General features: G+C 34.6%; 1 long non-coding RNA gene across 2 annotated transcripts; it reads right to left on the bottom strand.

Annotated features, from left to right (window-relative positions):
• Positions 1-9,374: 9,374 nt before the first annotated feature.
• Positions 9,375-12,305, bottom strand: LOC135289379 (uncharacterized). 2 transcript variants are annotated; one of them, XR_010352143.1, is made up of 2 exons: positions 11,051-12,305; positions 9,375-9,544 (listed from the first exon to the last, which is right to left on the bottom strand). It is a non-coding gene; the product is annotated as an uncharacterized LOC135289379 (long non-coding RNA). The 2 variants fall into 2 exon arrangements; XR_010352145.1 differs by having other exon boundaries at positions 11,275-12,305.
• Between the last annotated feature and the right edge of the window lie 1,428 nt (positions 12,306-13,733).

The raw sequence follows: 13,733 nt of genomic DNA, 5'->3' as shown, positions 1-13,733 counted from the left end.
CCAGACAGACCCCAGTATTGTCTTCCAGAAAGTCCTGTGAGATCAGCAGGATGTGCCAAGACAAGTCAGCCCCGGGATAGCTCAAGAAATCTGCCTTTGAGTCTATGAGATCCAGATCATATGAATGCATGGCACAAGGTCAGGAAGAGTATGAGGGCATCTTCTTATGTTGGCTCTTAATATCATATATAAGTAAAAATTTTATTAAAGGTCAGAGAGACAGGGAAATTTCCAGAAAGGTCTGGTGAGAGAGTTGATTTGCCATTCATGGCTTTGAGTGAGCTGTCTCCCATAGAATAGTGTAGTATGGGCTTTTATGACTACTGATTTTAAGCACTGTGTGACCTTGCTGCAGAGTGGCTGGAGTTTAGGTGCCTCATATTCAGGATTTCAGCTGGCAGAAAGTTTCAACTCGGAAAAAATGTATATATGCATCAAAGGCATGGCTTAACTTTTTTATTCTGCGTAGCAAGTGGAAGTACTGCTGACTGAAATGTGAACAAAAGTATTTGATTTGAATTTGCATACTGTCAAAATGTTTTCACAGTGATGGAGATCTGTTGCCTAATTCCAGATAGGTGAGAAACATAATGAAAGAATGTGCCTAAAAGCCCTTTACAATTCCCTAGATCTTCCAATATTTTATTAGAACATTTTGTAAATTATTTTATTAAGCTGAGCTGCAGGTCTTATGTTATCTTTTTCATTCTGGTAATGAAACCAGGAAGAAAATTTAGAGGCAAAGTACATTTTTGAACTTCAGTGTCCAAGCAGCAATTCAAAGTTCTTTCTAAAATTCAGCTGCACTTTATTAGGGTTTTCTTTTAACTGCACTGTTCTAAACAAGAGCTTTACAATAGAAGAATATATGCAGTCTATGGGGGTTTTTTTCTCTTTTTTGATTTTCTCTTTATTATTATGAAAAAGTGTTTAATTTCAGTTTGCAAAGTTCTGTCCTGATTCCCATTAACTTTATGATTTGTTTTTATCAGAGTCAAAATAGCAGAGTAGCAAAGTTCCTTGAGAAGTAACAGTGAGACAAAGTCCATCTTAGAGATCTTCCCCTTTTTGCATGTGCATTCAAAAGAGGATATAGAGTGCAGAGGTATAAGCACTCTTGTATGAAAATTAAGCATTAACATACACAGGTTTTTCCTTTAATGTGTGTGTTCACTTGTCTGCACACAGCAAAAACTTCTCTTTGCCCTATCCATAAGCAGAGCATTGCAGTAGAGTCCTCCACAAATGTCTTTTATGTAATTATGACAGTTTGCATCAGGTTCTGAAACAGTCTTGTGAAACAGACCTACTAATTAACTTTGTACAAGATGGACTTTCAGTATATTTACAAATATTGTATACAATTATCAGGGTTTGCTAAGACAATCCAACAGCAGTGTGTCCTTTTTTTTCCATAAAGGACATGACTGAATTTTCTGAAACGTATATTATTTTATATGTTGTGATAGTCTCTCAAAAACCTGGGAAGTTATACTTTTGAAATTCCATATATTATTTTTCCTAAAGTACTAACCCCTATTAATCCACTGACTAGTTAAAATTGAAGCAGTTAATCTCAGCAGAAAATCTAGTGTTGAAGACTGGTTTTTTTCAACTGGTTTTTTTTAAAGGAAGGGTCTCCCAAGATCTCTCCTGTTTTCTCATGGATATCAGCTGGTCTAACAGGAAACATCCTGCTGTTACAATAGTGCCTCTATTGTAATCACAGTACATCATCCTTGTAATATATGAAGCTTATTGTAAATTAGTTCTACTTTGCATGCCAATTTGTCAGAAAAATTTAGAAATTGATGTCTGCATTCCCAATAAAAATTTTTTACAGATCCTCAGTAGTACAACATCTCTTAAAGCAATGTGAAAAACTACCATGCTGCACCTGAAATGATAAAACTTTTGCTGCTTTCTTCCCTAATTTACTGTCTAATCTTTTGCCACCATTTGATGACTACAGTAGACTACTTTGTAAGGGTACAATTAACATAAATAACCTAATTTATGTAACTATTGATGAAGATGCACACGTGCAAAATCATTAAACTGCATTCACAAAACATTCAGAGAAAGTATACTTATTAAAATAAATCCCCTCTTGTTCAGGACAAGAAAAACAGAAATGTGATGCACAAAAAACTGCACTTATATACAAACAACACAGCAGTGTAAATATTGCAATCACAAAGAAAAACCTATGAAAAACCAAATTCCTACTGAACCATACTAAAGAATTCATGTGGAAACTAATGCATACATTGTTATAAAAAATCACCACTTCTCTGTCATCAGGCATAATATTTTAAATAGTCATTGAATTCTCTAAATATTTTTTTTTGGTACTGCATGTAATGTTATAAAACAGATTGAGATTTTATGGTTTTATGGAAAATGCTCATTTATGTTGTTTTTATATATTATTGAATTAGTTTGAGAATATTTAATAAAAATACATAACAATCCATATGTATGCAGAATCAATGTATAGAGATCAGTTAGATGCTTTCATAGGTATGGCACATTAAACACATTAGAGTATATATCTTCTGTATATTCAGTACTCTAGAATCTTACCTACTATAGAATGGGAGAGGTTCAGTATACTTTAATCAATTACTTTTTTAAGAAATATAATTATTAATGTGGATGTTTTGAATATTTTTGGGGGGGTGAGGGTTTTTTTCGTTGGTTGTTTGGGTTTGTTTCTTAATTGAGCCAAAAGAAATACCAATTTATTTACAGACATCCCCTTCTGTATTATAAGAATTTTTACCTGAATCTGGAATTCATCCAACTAAAACCTGTCATGAGTGGAACGTAAATGATATGCACACCTTTGACAGGTCCTGTGAATATCTTATTTCTTTTAAAAAGGAAAATAAAATAAATCATTTCTGTAAAGGAATTTTGACCAGATTGTGACACTTTTCTGCACTCTGGTGAGAGTGTTCAAAAGAAGCATTAACAGTGAAATGGAAGAAAACAATTGTTTTCCAATCCACAATTGATAGAAATGGAGTATAAGGTATGGGAAATACATAGGTGTATGGGTGCATATATGTGTAATTTTTTAAAACATTTATGACTTCAGAAAATGCTTGACAAAATTTGCAGTCTGACTGTTTAATGACCGTATAACCAAAGTGTTTAAAAAATGGAGGTTAGTGTTATAAAAGCACTCAGTTTCTTTATAGCAAAGGAAGAATAATCTGAACGTATTGATAGATGCCACCAAAATATTTCAAGTAAATGTGCAATGTGACTCCTTAATACACATCAAATGCTGACGAATGATAATATGAAATTTATGTATTTAATTAAGCTGATGTATTAACACCTGTAACAAACTTCAGAATTCAATATTCAATATGAATTCAGCAGTCTGTATTGATCCAATAATATTTCAAAACTTTAACATGATATATTTTCAGGGAAAAGCAAGAACAAAATAGTCACAAAAAAGGTATTTTACTCTATAAGTGATCCTGCCATGATTCTGAAGCAAATGCTTTGCTGTGTAGCTTCAAATAACTTTTTATTAAGGAACCAGTTTCTGTCAAGGTGAGCCATTTTTTCCTCTAAATGTACAAATTCAGCTCTCATAAGCAAGATCTCCAAGTAACCATATGTTTATATAAGGGGTGCAAAAGTTATATCTCAAATATAATTTCATAGTCTGCATTATATATCTATGAAACTATTTTGCCCAATATATTTTCTGCTTTTACTTTAAGCATTGCATTTTGAATTAGAAGCATCAAAAATTATCATTATTCTATCATACTTAAAAAAATCGTAGTAAGACTGGATAGCAGGGAACATTAAAATGTTTCATTTGTGTTTTTCTGCATTTCATAATGCAGTGTGTCATCAAGGTGTCCACAGATTTTGATATCACACATGGATAATTCAGAACTCACTTAAATGCAGTCAGTGAATATTATTTACTCCAATTTGAAAAGCATTTGGATAAAAATAATAGAGTAACTTAAAAAAATTAAGGAAGCTTAAGATAAAAAGTGTGCGCAATCAGTACCTATAATTTTCTTATCAACTGTGCCAGTATAGGCAGCTGTACTTATTTGGGCAGATTCACCCAGGTCACACTTAGTTGTTTCTTGAGAGCACTGGCCAATTATCCTGATGGCAGCAGACCTGTTTGACACTGCAGAAGCCCTCAAAAAACATGAGAAAAAATTCTGGTGGAAAGGATGTCAAATAGAAAGACTACTTATGTAAATTTGGAGATATAGTGAGTTGAACATGACTATCACTGAAAATCAAGCAGTATTATAGTTATTTCTTTACACTTAAATGTTATTTGACAAATATTGGAAAATCCTTTTTGAGTATTTTTCCACACAACAAATATATTTACAAATTGTTGATGGTCCAAATTATTAATGCTGTATTTTCCTTGTGTCATGAAATTATAAATCAAAAAACCTGGAGTTATGTCTTATAGAATTGCTGTTTCTAAGAAAAAAAGAGATTCTTTAGTTTGTGTATTGCATCAATATCCTCATCAAGACTCAGTATTCTAGTGATAGTTTCAATTAAAAGAAACACCTTCAAATACAGCATTTTTATTGAGAAATGGTGCTTTTGAAATCATAGAATCATAGGACAGTTTGGTTTGGAATGGACCCTTAAATGCCATCTAGTCTGAATGCCTCACGTGTCTCGAGGGAATATTGAAGAAAGGTATTAGAACTACCCCAAAAATGCCACTTGATTTATACTAGGAAAATGATTAATTGCTTACAATTTTCCTGGGGCTACATTTCTGTTTTATTAGGTGGGAAGCCCAGATGAAAGACCAGGAAATGCTGCAATGACAATCATTAACAGCCCACTGCAGAAGGAAACACACGCACCCTACAGCTGGCTGCAGCAGGGTTTTATGGACCAGCAGTCTCTTGGGGTGTGTCCACATATAGATGTGTGGGATCATTAAAGGGAATTAACTATAGGCATAAAATTGAAGCTCAGAAAATGTTCTAGAACAGGTGTTTGTGTATAGCTATGGGAAATCAGAGGTATAATTTGGTTTTTTATGGTTGTGACTAGTCACAAGGAAACCAAGGTTAGTGGGGGACAGCATGAATATTTCAAGTATTAAGTACGAATTTGTATGCATTCACAAATTAAAATGTATTACTATTAAATTGTGTGGGAGGAAAAGTCAGCACTTTCCTGAAAATCACTGGATTTAAACCAGTACATAGTTTTAAGCACAAAGGAAAGTACTTCACTAAACAGTTTTTGTTACAATTACTTTGGAATGAAACATTGTGTGTAAGACAAACAAACTCCACTTGGTTTGATGTCCTTTTCTTCACAAAAAAAATTCTTTTGAAATGTCCATCAGAGTTATTCACTTTGGAATATAAGTATTATTTTCTCATGTATAGTTTTATCACTGGTAACACATACTAAGAGCAGAATGATAATGTAAGCACAGCACCTAGTGAATACTGGGTTTTTTGGATTTGTAATGGTGTGATTATGTCTATCTTTTTCCTACAGGAACTTGTCCTTTCACAATGGTTCAGAAGCCTGAATTTGTTTCCTAAGGAATAGAATGATTTCTCAAAAGACAGTATTTACATCTCCAGAGAAGAATCAGAAAAGGTCATAGAGATGGTACAGTCCAAGATGAGATAACAGGAAGAAAGCTACTACTATATCTTCCGCACAGACAGCTTGGAACTTCCATTTCTTTGTTACTTTTCCAGTGCAAATCAGGTGATGTGGGAACTGAATAAATCACTTTGACATAATAATTCAAAATCTGGGAAATTTATTATGTTTTTCTGTAGAACTCAAAGGTTAAGTGTAAAAATTCCAAACTTTCTTCAAAACAGCTGAGCCTAACTGGCAGCTGCCACCATGTACCCAAGACATTGATAAGAAATTGTAATAAACATTAAGAGCTTTTTGTTATCCATAAAAAATTCTTATTCATCTTCCTCAAAGAATAGCTAATTGAGTAAATAGGAAGCAATTTTTTTCTAATATCCATAAAATACTAGTTTCAAGAAGAAAGAAAAATTCAATCCCAAGTGTCATGTCTCTTTAAATTGTTACTCCTAAAGCCAATAAGAAACCCAAGTAAATTTACACTTTTCAGTTTATTTTTTCAATCCACATATGTATACATAATCTAAGTAATATTTTAATGATGTTTGTCTCTACTTCTGTCAGCCATCTACCCCTATATTACCAAATTTATCATGAAAAATAATAACATGATGAGTTCCTGCATCAGCACGTGTATCACATATTCCGAGTTAAGTAAATAATGTTCATAGGTAAGGTAGAAATAACATGTCCAATAAAAGTGCTTTTATTCAAATGACTGATTCATTGAATCCTGTAAAAAGTGCAATTATATGCACATATGAGCAGTCTGGGGTCAAGTTATTTTAAGCCATATGTGTGGAATAGAATAACCCCAAGTATATAAGAAAATGAGGGAATTTTGTTAACATAACAAATCTGTAAAAGCACACATTTAGATTTTTTTCATAAAAGTATGGAATTTTTTTCACTTCCAAGCATCATAATACTAAAAGAAGTATTCAAAGAATTTCAGAAAAAATGATGAGTTAGAGACATTAATGTGTTCCTAACTTCATATATGAGTTTCTGTTTATTTTTATGTTCATTACATTTTCAGGATAAAGACATGCCTCTATGGCCTGAGATCCCAAATAGATTTTAAGGACTATTTAAGAAGGATAAAACTTGCAAGAACATATTTGCAATGCACTGTGGTCTTCATGCAAGGGATGATTCATATAAAAAAAAATCAATTTTATTCCTGACAATACATACACATCCTGTAGGAAAGCCAAAATAGATTTAGTGCAAATATTGTCAGTCAAAGCCAGGGTAACATTAATACTGATGAAAATCCATCTCTCTCAAGTATCTGTACGACGGCCAGCTGGAACTCTCTAAATAGATCTATAAGTTTGTATACATTTTCTGCAGTTTCTAGGTCTAAACAGTGCAATCATTTAAATAGTTTCCAATCACTGACTTCTTGGACACTGGAATTATCACTACAATGAAAACTGCCCTAAACCACAGTTTTCTATGAACTGTTGCACAGGTAAGAAGAGAAGTTAACTGGTTAACTGCTCTTTGCAATGAATTGTGTCTTCTGAAACCTACCCTTCATCCCACTGTGGAAAGTTGTGATTTCACACAGGAGAGAAACCCGGACATTGTGTTCTCTTTCTCATTCAATGGATGAGGAATTTCAAGGAAAATACATGTTAAATGAGTGCTACTAGCCAAAAAATATTTGGTCATGGCCATCCAGCCATGGAAGTTTTATGCTGACAATATACTGCAAAGAACATAAAATGGGTTAAAAGTCATCAATTCTAGGGCATTTCAAATGACAGTGGCTGTGACAGCACCACCAGTGCAGTGACTCTCACTGTATCAAATCTCACACTACTGAAGAAATGTCTTCAAGCTTTGATGGCTTCCTGAAAAACCCCTTTTTTACTGAGCAAGATGCCACAACTTCTGAGGTTTTGAGGTTTTTATTTTCCCTTAGCTCTTCTAATGTAATGACTCAAGTTAAATCCAGTAATTCACTCATTGACACTGTTCTAGCATTTCTTTGACAAACATCATGTCTACTTTTCTGTACATCTGATTTTTAGATGGACAAATGGGTGCAAACAAAAAATTCAGCACTGGTGTGTCCCAGATACAAATGCTTTCAGATAGGATAGTGCAGTTAAGAAAGCAAAACAAAGAAGTTCCATTAAGTAACTGAGTTCAAGTTTCATTTCTGTAATATTGTTTACAGTGGGAGGAAAAGAAATCAAGGGAGTTTATTTTTGCTTGAGAGAAGAGAGGAGGAATGGAAATGGTAAGGAAGTTGTTACAGTGTTTGACATCATTTAAGTCAAGATTATTAGTAAGTAAAAAATAAAATGACAGTAATGCCTAAAGGCACAAATTGTGAGACCTCACTGTGCTCAATACATGCAGACAATGAAATAGTCCCCAAGTCCAAAAGCTAGCAGTATAAATATCTAAAGTCAGAGAACAGAAAAGTGAAATTATTTCTCTGTGGTAAGGTAACAGAAGAGTAGCAAAATTAAGAGGAAAATACAGTTCTGCTAAAGTCTAGTTGAAACTATTTATAGCCATCACTTCATTCTAAAGCATTGTAATTAATAGAGTCGAGTAATGATATTGCTTTGGGACACAGATTTTCTTTAAGTGTACTAGGAATTCATTGCAGCTTCACAAAACAGCAATCACAATAAGCAAAATGAGGTTTTCTTTTAAAATCAGATACCCATTTAGCATTTGAAACAACAAAAAGGTTAACAAGTAATTCTTTTATTGCTAAATCTTTTAGTATTATTCTTCTTACAAGCGGCAGAATAAAATTATTTGTGCAGTTAGGAAGGTCTCATGCTTATAATAAATGTATTATGTAAAATACCTCTGGTTTAATAGAGAAGATCAGGTGCATGTCAAAAAACAAATCTTATTCAGTATTGAAGTTTAGACTGTGCGCCAAATACATTCACTGGCTTGTATTAAAACACATTACTATAATTAATCTGGGGGTGGAGGTTATGTATGTCCTTTAAAGTGGAAGATGTTTATGCTCCATGATGGTGAAATAATGGCTTGGTGGGATCTACTGAAAATACACAAACACATTATTTATAGCAGAGTTACAGCTATGCTGAAAATTTAGCACAACAAAAACTTAATCTACACATGATATTATTTTTTTTTTTCTAAAAACCTAACTTGCAAAAAAATTAAGTGCCAATTTTATACACAGATTTTGTACTGTCTTGTTTAACATGCCTGTGCCAGCAGAGTTCCTTGAACTCTTATTGGACCAACTTTCCAAAAGTTATTTGGCTTTCTCAGCTTCTTATATAAGGAGAAGATATGGATGGCAGTATTATTTGTATAAAAATGCTTCCTAAGAACTTCCCAGCAAGGCAATATTGTAGATATGCAGGTTAAATCAATACACCAGGTTATGACAGTTTCTGACACTTCTGGTCATTATTGAGAAATGTCACTTTGAGTATCTCTGTGAAAGGCTGATGAGCACTTTTTATGAGCAAATTATTTCCCTTGTCACAGAAGTGGTGCACATAGATCTGTGCATTTGTAAATACCCTGTTAGAGCACCTAAAATGCAAATAAATTTAAAATAGGGTGCTTGTGTTCACCCACAACCACAGTAACACCCTATAGATTCATTTGTAATTATTTTTCAGAAGGCTAGATTTCTGCAAGGCTCAAGGTTTGTCTTTTTCTATTCTCTCTTCACATCTAATTTCTAACCACTCAGGGAATATTTTCTACTTCACCAGGACTACTAACTGTGTTTAATGCAAATCTGGAAAGAATATCCAGTTCAAGTGCTAAACCAGGCAATCTTGTCTTTCATTTGGTTTGGGATTGGAGTTTTGCCTCTTAGCTGTACTTTCAAATGCTGCTGTTTCTGGAAGATTACTGGAGACATCTGAAAAACACAGTGCAACACTCTTCTTAAGTACTTTACCACAAAAAAAGCAGCCCAAAGAAAACATTATAGTGTTTTGTCTATCAAGTCCAAGGATGTGCTTCAGATGGCAGGCTGAAAAGGAGCCAGCATGGAAATTGTCATCTGGATGGCTTTTCCTGGAACTATGCTTGCAATATTTGTCTGCTTTTGGTGAAAGCTTGCCTTGCTGTCAAATTCTGTAGCATCATTGTATAAAATCAATATGAGAACTTTATTTTATTAAGTAAAATGTTCACCTTTATACTTTTGACACTGTTTTTATACTGACAAAATAAGGATGACAAATGTCATCCTTTAATTTCAGTAACTACATCCTCAGAGATTTTCACTGAAGAAATAATCAGAGGCAGTCTCTGATGAAGAACAAATAAACATCCACATTTATTGCATGGGTGATGAGGCATATGATATTCTTAGAGGTTTTCCAGTTAGGACTGCTGGAAAGATGAACCATACAACTGTAAAAAAGACACTTCTGAAGAAAGGAAACTCAATTGAACAACAAGATCTTGCCAGGCAAAGCCATATCAGTTCTGCTTTTATCACAACAATGTAGACCTTAGTAAAGCAGAACAACTGAATAGATTCCTCATAGTCTGGGTTGTATCTCAATGGTCAAGTAGTTCAGTGAAAAGACAATTTTGTCTGGGTCAGTTGCTGAGGGATGTAGGCCAGTGAAGAGGTCAATATAACATGAGAGAGTGGAATACTAAAAATGTTAAAAGTATTGAAATTATTAAAAATTATCTCTCCTACAGGATTGTATCAGTGTTACAAAATCCATTTCAGATAAAAATGACAATCAGCTTTTTTAATGGGAAACTACATTGTAATTCCAAATTATTTTTAAATGTAGTTATATTATATTATTGCATCTTAAAAATAACAGAAAATTCAAATTAAATAAAAAATAAATGTGACCCTTAATGGATATGAATTGACTAGTTACAGAGACTATGTTTTTCTCCACTGAATATTTATCAGGATTTCTCAATTACATTTTTCTACTTGTTTTGCTAAAAAGTTGTGTAAAATCAAAGAAAAATTGGTAAGGAAACAGCGGTTATTAATTGCAGGTTAGGAATATTATCATTTTAATATGACAGCTTTGCATGAAATGTCTGCATAGACACATTGTGTTGACCTCTAGAATGTTAGATTGTGTCTTTGAAATTACAATAAATAGAATTAAAAGCAGCTTTTAATGTTCAAAGATACTTCAGCATATCTGGTTTTGCCTCTGTTCCTACTCTTGTCTGCATATATCACAGTAGGGGTAAAATTCCAAGAGGAACTGGCGGGAACCCAACACTGAATTAGTGTTACAGAAAAAGAGGAGCAGATCTGTGCTGTGCATCCCAGCTTTGTTCCTCGATGTTGTGATATCACAAAATGTTTATCTAAACTAAGTTAGAGAGCTTTAAGTATCATGCATATATTCACTATGTTCTGAATGCTCTGGACCTGGAAGAACTTGTCATATCTCCTTTCTCATTCACTGAATTTGATGCAAATCCCACAAAATCAAAAATACAAGAAGGGGTTGATGGCATCCATAGCTTCTCTCTCATCCCCTAATGTGGTCACTCCATCAGAGAAGAGCACTAGGCTGCTCAGACAGAACTTGCTCTTGGTGAAACCATGCAGGCCTTGAATCACCTCCCTCTTCTCCACATGCTTTAGCATACCTTCCAGGAAGATCTGTTCCATGACTTTCCCAGGCAGAGATGGTGTTGACAGGTCATAGTCATCTGACTGCCTTGACTTTTCAAATAGCATGGAGAGTTGCTTGGCAACCACATCAGTCAATTCCCTCAGGACTCAGGGCTTCATCTCATCAGGTGCAATAGATTTGTGCATATCCAGGTTCCTCAGGTGCTCACAAACCTGATATTCTCTCACACCAGGAGGGAGTTTGCTCCTCCAGTCCTAGTGGTCCTTCTACTTGAGAGGTGTGGGAAGACAGTGAAGTCTTCACAGTTGCCAGTGAAGACTAAGGCAAAACACTTGTTGAGTACCTCTGCCCTGTCATGGAGTTTGCCAGCCTTGTTTATCACAGAAGGCAGTCTCTCCTGGGCCTTTCTTTTCTGGCTGACATATCTGTAGAAGCCCTTGGCCCTCTCTTCATCCCCTCCAAAGTTCAGCTCCATCTGGCCCTTAACCTTCCTGTTCTCATCTCTACACAACTGGACAGAGTCCCTATAGACTTCCCAGGATACCTGTGCCTGCTTCCACTGCAATTTGTGCATTTCCTTCTTATGCTTTACTCTGACCAGCAGGTCGCCACTCACTCATGCTGGTTACTCGCTTTCTCTTGCTTTTTTTCATTTTGGGATTGCTAGTGTTTGTGCTCCGTGGAAAGCATCCTTAAAATTTTTTTTTAACCTTGTCCCTGAGGGCAGTTTCCCTAGTAGTCCTACTAACTAACTTCTTGAGCAGCTGGAAGTCTGTTTTCCTAAAATTTGTTCTTTGCATGACCCATATCCTTCAGGACTGTGAACTCCACAAGTGCATGATCTGCAGTCCAGTCAGTTTAAAATCCTTACAGAAAGCTGTTTTTTCAGAGTATTTCCACACAAAAAAAAAATGAAAAGGAAATATTTTAGCATGATTAATGCAGTCTTCTGTACAAATGACTTAGCTTTTAACTGTAATAGTTCACTGTTTACACAATATAGGGGCTACCTTTTATAGGCCTTACACCTGTGTTAGCTGACAGAAATCTGTTATGTAAAAAAGGAGACTATAAATTTAAGTGGAATGTGAACAGTTGTATATATTTTGTAGAACTGCTAACTGTTGTCTCTGATCCTGCAAGATTAATACAGCAGAAATTGTGATCAGTCACTTCCACCGCAGTGAACCCAACTTAATATTCCTGGCTTAGGCCAGTTTGGAATTTTTAAATCAAATTGTGCGTTCTGAGAAAATTCTGTTGGAAGTCTTTACTTTTCTTCAGGTAGACAGTCCAGTAAGACTCAGGTAATGATCAAATACTTGCTTTCTTATTTATAAATGGATCATCTACTTGGCAGATAGATCACGCCTTGGCAAGCTGAAGAACTGCGACACTTTCGTACATTGTGCCTGTGGCAAAAATAATACATCTACTTGACTTTTTCATAAAGGCTTATGTTGTAGTCTTCATAAATAATAATAAATAAATATTGCATGCTCCTGAAGATGGAAATGCATTCTGTAATGCTCTTTTTACTTACTTGTTAGGCCTGTATATCCTTATGCATGCATGAAGCATAGTAAGGAGCATGTAGATTTATAGGTTTTCTGAGCAAAGAGAGTTTGTGCCAGAAGCTACCAACAGTAGCACACTTCTATTTCATTACCATTGTAAAGGATAGCTACAGACATTATAATAACTTATAACTCAGGCTGTCTAGAAATATCAATGACACCACACACGCTGGTCTGTGGTTTTCTCATTGCCTCATCAATTTTCTTTTCTTAGCATGTTTTTACAGGGGATTTGCCTCCAAATTTTTTAATTAGTTTAGCCACTACTACTTTTTCTTGTTTTATCTCTTCAATGTCTCTCACATGCTATTTGGCAATGTCAGCAGGCATTTTCCAAAGATTAGCCCAAGAGGGATCAAGAAACTGATGCTAAGAATAGTAAAATGAATCATATGCTTATATGGACAGATGATCTGATAAAACTTCAGAAAAGCTTAAAAGATAAAGGAACTTGAAAAGGCTGTAAGTTAAACCTTTTGCATTAAGGTGGATTAATTGTTCCTTATTTGTCATTCCTCCAATACCTGATATCCTTTCATTTGCTTTAGCTAAAAGAATAACCTGCCAAACAGCCAATGTTAGTACAAAGCTCATTGTCATGTTTTGCAAGCTGAATAGCTTCTATATGTCTGTCCATATTTTTTTTACATTTTTCATCATAGACAAAATGAATCATCATAACTGCATATTTAAATGGAAATATGGGTGCACTTGCCCTGTGTTTATGTGACTCTCGACTATTGGAGCTTAAAGGTTTTATGTGAGAACTTCATTACTGCACAACTTAAATATAAAATCAACATTGGCATCTAGACTTGTATTTGAGCCCTGCTTTTCCACTACCTCATAAAGCAAGAACAGTTTTTGTAAGACAGAACATTTTCAAAGTCAGAAA

Source organism: Passer domesticus, chromosome 1 (assembly GCF_036417665.1).
Source record: "Passer domesticus isolate bPasDom1 chromosome 1, bPasDom1.hap1, whole genome shotgun sequence".
Lineage (NCBI taxonomy): Eukaryota > Metazoa > Chordata > Aves > Passeriformes > Passeridae > Passer > Passer domesticus.
Note: the sequence above shows the minus strand (reverse complement) of the source record. Positions and strands in the feature narration are given on the sequence as shown.